Genomic DNA, 6,096 nt, shown 5'->3' with positions numbered 1-6,096 from the left:
TCATATGAAATGATGATTCATAATCGCATGAGTGGCCTCCTTTGGGGTATTTGCTTTGCTTCTGCTTCTTCTTTCATTGTTTGGTTTAAGATGTTATTAACCACTCCTTCACTCCGCAGAATTAATACTGGCGGATCCATGTTTCTGGCTTTTTTCAACGATTAATTCAAAGTCCCCACCGCACATGAAATCTGGGCATGAAGAAATTTCGAAATTTATGTTTTTTTACAAATGGAAATAAAAGTTCGGAATTTCGTCACATGTCTTTCTTCTAAAAATAGCCGCACATAGTCGGTTTTCTATTGTTTACTGTTGGCGTTGTTGTTGTTGTTGTAATTGCGTGCTAAATAAAGACGATTGACGGGGTTTTTGTATGCGATTATGAAACGCTGCCAACAAGCGCTCCAGTGGCGCAATTGGTTAGCGCACGGTACTTATAATCAGTAACTTGTGAGCAATGCCGGGGTTGTGAGTTCGAGCCTCACCTGGAGCAGTGAAAGTTTTTTGTGTATGACCAGTGGACTGGACTTGACTAGCGGGCTGGTTGTGTGTGGCTCGCCAGTGAAATTGCTAATGCAAAAATATGCTGGGAAAAAAGGGTGGAGGGGAGGAGGGTATGTGATTACGGTCGAGATGAAACAATGTGTAAAATAAGTGATGGAAATTGTGCGGAAGAGTAGCAAAAATAAGTACATAGGACATTGTTTGATGGGGAGCTATATCATCAGTGTAAAATTGGGGATTTTGTTGCGATGATTGTTATGGTCACAAAATGTGTAATTCGAGATTTCGAAAATTCATGTAGAAATTCCAGAACTTTCTGCAAACTTGTAGAGTGTTCCGGAAATTTTTATAAAATATTTTTTTAGTAAAAAAATATGTTTTATATTTTCTGACCAACCTGAGTTTCGAACCCACAACCTCAGTAACTCAAATCTGAGATCTTACTCACTGAGCCATAGCAGCAATCTCATTAATTCGTCATATGTTGGCTATGAAGTATGATGGAGAATTTAAAATGACAAATGTTGTTAACTCAAATTTCCAACAATTTTAAGAGTTGTTATAGTTTTTGCATTCAACTTGAATAGAAATCAAATAGACCGGAGAAAGTGCTAGGGCTGATTATTTTGAAATACAAAAAAGCTTGGCAAATTTGTGTCAGCTAAAAGTAAAAATGTTTATATAACCAGGGGCCCAATATATAAAAATAAACAAATTAAAAAGTATCAGTCGGTTTTGCCGACAGATGTATACCCTCAGCCAATGTTCGATTATTTAAATATATCTTGACTTCTGTCATGATTATTCAAATTGTTGACCCTCTACTGAGTAGGCTCCGAAGGAATATGCCAATATTTTCCATTTCGAATCGGACCTAAATAAATATGATATACATATTGCGACGTGTCAGGTTTGGATTATATTGGTTACATCCTCCTCTTTATATGAGGTATGTGATAATTTTTAGAAAATTTTAAAATGTGTGTAAGGTAGCAGATATAGTCGACCGTCGAAGTGGTCCGATCTTTACCATCTTTACAACAGATCTTGTCTTGATGGAGATATTGAGATGTTCTAAATTTGAGTGAAATCGAATATTTAATGAGCTTCGTTGATATTCGAAATTTTGGTCCTTTGTTGGGGAGGTACCAAAAGGAGTGGACCTATATATCCCAGATTTTGAATTAGTAGGAATAATAGGATGTGTGAAATATAGAGAGAACCGGATGTTTATTTCTGATTTGATAATCGTTTCGGTTATTCAAATTTTTTACACTTTGTGGGTGAGGTATCAGAAGGAATGGCCCGATCTCTACCATTTTTACAACAGATCTTGTGTTGATGGAGATATTGAGATGTTCTAAATCTGAGTGAAATCGAATATTTAATAAACTTCGTTGATATTCGAAATTTTGGTCCTTTGTTGGGGAGGTACCAAAAGGAGTGAACCTATATATCCCAGATTTTGAATTAGTAGGAATAATAGGATGTGTGAAATATAAAGAGAACCGGATGTTTATTTCTTATTTTATAATCGTTTCGGTTATTCAAATTGTTTACCCTTTGTGGGTGAGGTATCAGAAGGAATGGTCCGATCTCTACCATCTTTATAACAGATCTTGTGTTGATGGAGATATTGAGATGTTCTAAATCTGCGTGAAATCTAATATTTAATGAGCTTCGTTGATATTCGAAATTTTGGGCCTTTGTGGGGCAGGTAACAAAAGGAGTGGTCCGATATATCCCAGATTTTGAATTAGTAGGAATAATAGGATGTGTGAAATATAAAGAGAACCGGATGTTTATTTCGGATTTTATAATCGTTTCGGTTATTCAAATTGTTTACCCTTTGTGGGTGAGGTATCAGAAGGAATGGTCCGATCTCTACCATCTTTATAACAGATCTTGTGTTGATGGAGATATTGAGATGTTCTAAATCTGCGTGAAATCTAATATTTAATGAGCTTCGTTGATATTCGAAATTTTGGGCCTTTGTGGGGCAGGTAACAAAAGGAGTGGTCCGATATATCCCAGATTTTGAATTAGTAGGAATAATAGGATGTGTGAAATATAAAGAGAACCGGATGTTTATTTCGGATTTTATAATCGTTTCGGTTATTCAAATTTTTTACACTTTGTGGGTGAGGTATCAGAAGGAATGGTCCGTTCTCTACCATCTTTATAACAGATCTTGTGTTGATAGAAATATTAAGATGTGCCAAGTCTAAATGGAATCGGATGTAAATTTCGCGTTTTATGAACTTCATGGGTATTCAAAATTTTGACCCGATATGGTCCATTTTCGAACCCGATTTAGCACTAATGGAAATATAATGGTAATATTACAAAGTGCCAAGTTAGGACAAAATTGGATAGTCCAGACATCGCTAGATCGGCTTCAAATGTCCTGAAACGGATTTGGTCCGTTTCCGTTTTTCCCGTTATTTCGATGAGACACGTTTTGGTCATATCAAATGATATATACCCTATTTAGCCATATGGCTGAGGGTATAAAAATGCATTGAAATTTTTAAAAGGAAACAAGTGGAGAAAATATTTTTCATCAAAAATTTTCATAGCACAAGAATCAAGCTCCAGAACATTAAAAAATTATCACTACACTACTAATTTCCGAAATTAAGCTAAAAATAGAAAACACGTGTATAGGCGTTTTATAAAATTACATCGCAAAGCGACCAAAATAGAGAGGGCAATTTGCTCTCCCGTCCACACTTCCGATTAAGTTTACTTGGAATCCTGTCATTTTAGGTATATGATATCTTTGACAATTTTTGAATATTTTTGATAACAATACGAGGACTATTTTGGTCCAAATTTTTAACTCTCAAGCAAAGGGATCTTTTTGGTCCTTTTTTCAAAATATGGCTAAAAACACCCCTTTAACGAGGTCGTAACGAGGCAAAATATTCTGCAAAATTATTCGTTATAAAATTCTACCATAGGTCCAAAAAGCCATCAAGAACCGAAATCTTATCGTAACGCCAGAATTTCATAAATAAATAAACCCCATTTTAGGGTTAATGCCGAACTGTATATCACTAAATACAAAATTTTCTTACAAAACATCATTTTAGAAGGATGGCACCAAGGAGGAAATTACTCATCATAAAATTTCACAATGAGTCACCGAGGAAAATAAATCTCTGTCTCCATTAAATATCAAAAAAATATCTGTATCAAGTTTGCCAAAAATAACGTAAAAATATTTTCTAATTTTTTTATCAAATTTTTTCCTTCTTTTTTCGAGTTGATGCACGAAAATCACATAAAATGACATTTTAGATAGATTGTGCCAAAGGAAGAAAAAATCTACACAAAATTCCACTATAAATCTCAGAATAAATCATATATCCAAAAACAATATTTTCTAAGATAATTAAGTTCGAAAATTTTGTGCTAAAAGTGGAAATAATTTGTTTGCTTTGCTTACTGCCAATTTAACACATTTCCAATCCAAGTTAAAATATCCATTTATACGTCAGTTTTTGGGAAAGAGGTCAAAGGAAAAATTATTCTAGATCAAATTTCATGGAGAGTCTTTGAACAAAAATAATTTCTATACTTAATATGTACCATGAAAAGTTGCGTCAATTTTTGTTGTTTATTTCTGAAAAAAGGTAATTATACCCCCTAGTCATATGGCTATATGGTATATATTATTTGGCCGTATGCTATATATCATTTAGTACGGCCAAAACGGACCTCATTGAAATAACGGTTGTAGACCCTAGGTCCCTTTGGACCAAATCCGTTTCAGGACTTTTGGAGTCGATATAGCGATGATCGTCCGTCTTTCTGTCTGTGTGGCTGGTGCGCACGATGACTCTCGAAGGAAGTATCCGATTTGATCCAAAGTTGATACATCGTAATATTATTATCAAACTTATATCGAGTTCGGAGATGAGCAATATCGGTCCACTCCTTCCGGTACCTCCCACACAAAATATCAAAATTTTCCAAGAAAATAATTTACTGCACAGAAAGAGAAACGTTAATCCGATTTTGCTCAAACTTTGCAAATCCTAATATTTTTGCGTCAGTGCTAGGTGAGGTGTGAAAATGGACAATATCGGTCCACTCCATCAAGTACCTCCCCCACAAAGGGTCAAAATTTTGAATAATTACAACCCTTATAAAATGTGATGTAAGAGTCCTATTGTCTTCAAATTTCACAAATCCCAATAATTTTATTAGCCCAAGGTCTGGTGTTAAGATGGAGTACATCGGTCCACTCCTTCTCGTACCTCCCCCACAAAAGGTTAAAATTTAAAAAAAATATGCGCAGAAAGGCAAGTAATAACCCGAATTTGCTCTAACTTTGCAAATACTAATATTCCACTCCTTCAGGTACCTCCTCCTCAAAAGGGTGAACATTTTGAATATCTATGAAGCTCATAAAAATTGATATCCGATTCCATTTAGACTTGGCACATCTGAATATTTCTATCAACACAAGATCTGTTATAAAGATGGTACAGATCGGACCATTTCTTGTGGTACCTACTGCTACCTCCCTCACAAAGAGTCAAATTTTTGAATAACCAAAAAGATTTTAAAATCCGAAATAAGCATCCGGTTCTCTTCTTAATTCACACATTTCATAACTTCTACCAACACAAGGCCTGGTGTGAAGATGGGATATATCGGTCCACTCCTTCTGCTACCTCCCCTTAAAAAATGGTCCAAATCCGGTCCGATACTCTTTATATTTCACACATCCCATTATCACTACTAACACAAGATCTGCTGTGAAGATAGATTGTGTCGGTTCACCCCTTCTGGTATCCTCCGCCAAAAAGGGTCAACATTTTGAAAATAAACGAAGCTCATAAAACTCGAAATTAACATCCGATTTCATTCATGATTGGTACACCTCAATATTTCCATTAACATAACATCTGTTATAGAGATCGTAGAGATTGGACCATTTCTTCTGGTAACTCCCCCATATAGGGTTCAAGATTCTGAAAAAGCAATACGCTCAAAAAAAATCGGAATTAGCATCCAACTCTCCTCAAATTTCACACATACAAAAATTTTGCTTACACAAAATCTGTTGTGAAGATGATATATATCGGCGAACCCCTTCTGGTACCTAATCTAGGGTCACAATTTTCAATACTTTTATCTGTCATAACTTGCAAAAGAAGTCAGCGATTCTTTACAACTTGCTATATCCAAATAATTCTCTTAACTAGAAACCTGAGATGAATATGAAGTTAGATCAGTCATGGCTATATTCCAGTCATGCCAGTACCAACCTCCCCCTATTTCTTGATTTTTAAAATCATTGCAAATAATAATTTTCCTATTTAAATTCAAAACCTCAGCAATATTTCTAATATTTCCTCTCGGAATCATTATTTGCAAGCCATACCGCAATCGTAAATGATTTTTTGCTGAATCTCAAACATTTTTAGAATTATACACTTAGATCGGCCCATGGAAACTGTCTAATTAGAAACAATAAACTTTACAATTCGACTTGAATCGTAATTTCTTATCACCGCTGGTGAATAACCCTTTCGCCGCTGCTTTCAAATTCGAAATTAAAAAACTGCAGCGACAAGC

At 35.1% G+C, this 6,096-nt stretch overlaps 1 non-coding gene across 1 annotated transcript; it reads left to right on the top strand.

Moving 5' to 3' along the window:
* The first annotated feature begins 401 nt into the window (after window positions 1-401).
* TRNAI-UAU (transfer RNA isoleucine (anticodon UAU)) lies at window positions 402-493 on the top strand. The gene is given in 2 exon segments: window positions 402-439; window positions 458-493. It is a non-coding gene; the product is annotated as a tRNA-Ile (tRNA).
* Window positions 494-6,096: the final 5,603 nt, after the last annotated feature.

This window comes from Musca domestica, unplaced genomic scaffold (assembly GCF_030504385.1).
Source record: "Musca domestica strain aabys unplaced genomic scaffold, Musca_domestica.polishedcontigs.V.1.1 2, whole genome shotgun sequence".
NCBI lineage: Eukaryota > Metazoa > Arthropoda > Insecta > Diptera > Muscidae > Musca > Musca domestica.
The sequence above is the reverse complement of the archived record's forward strand: the minus strand, read 5'-3'. Positions and strand labels throughout refer to the sequence as shown.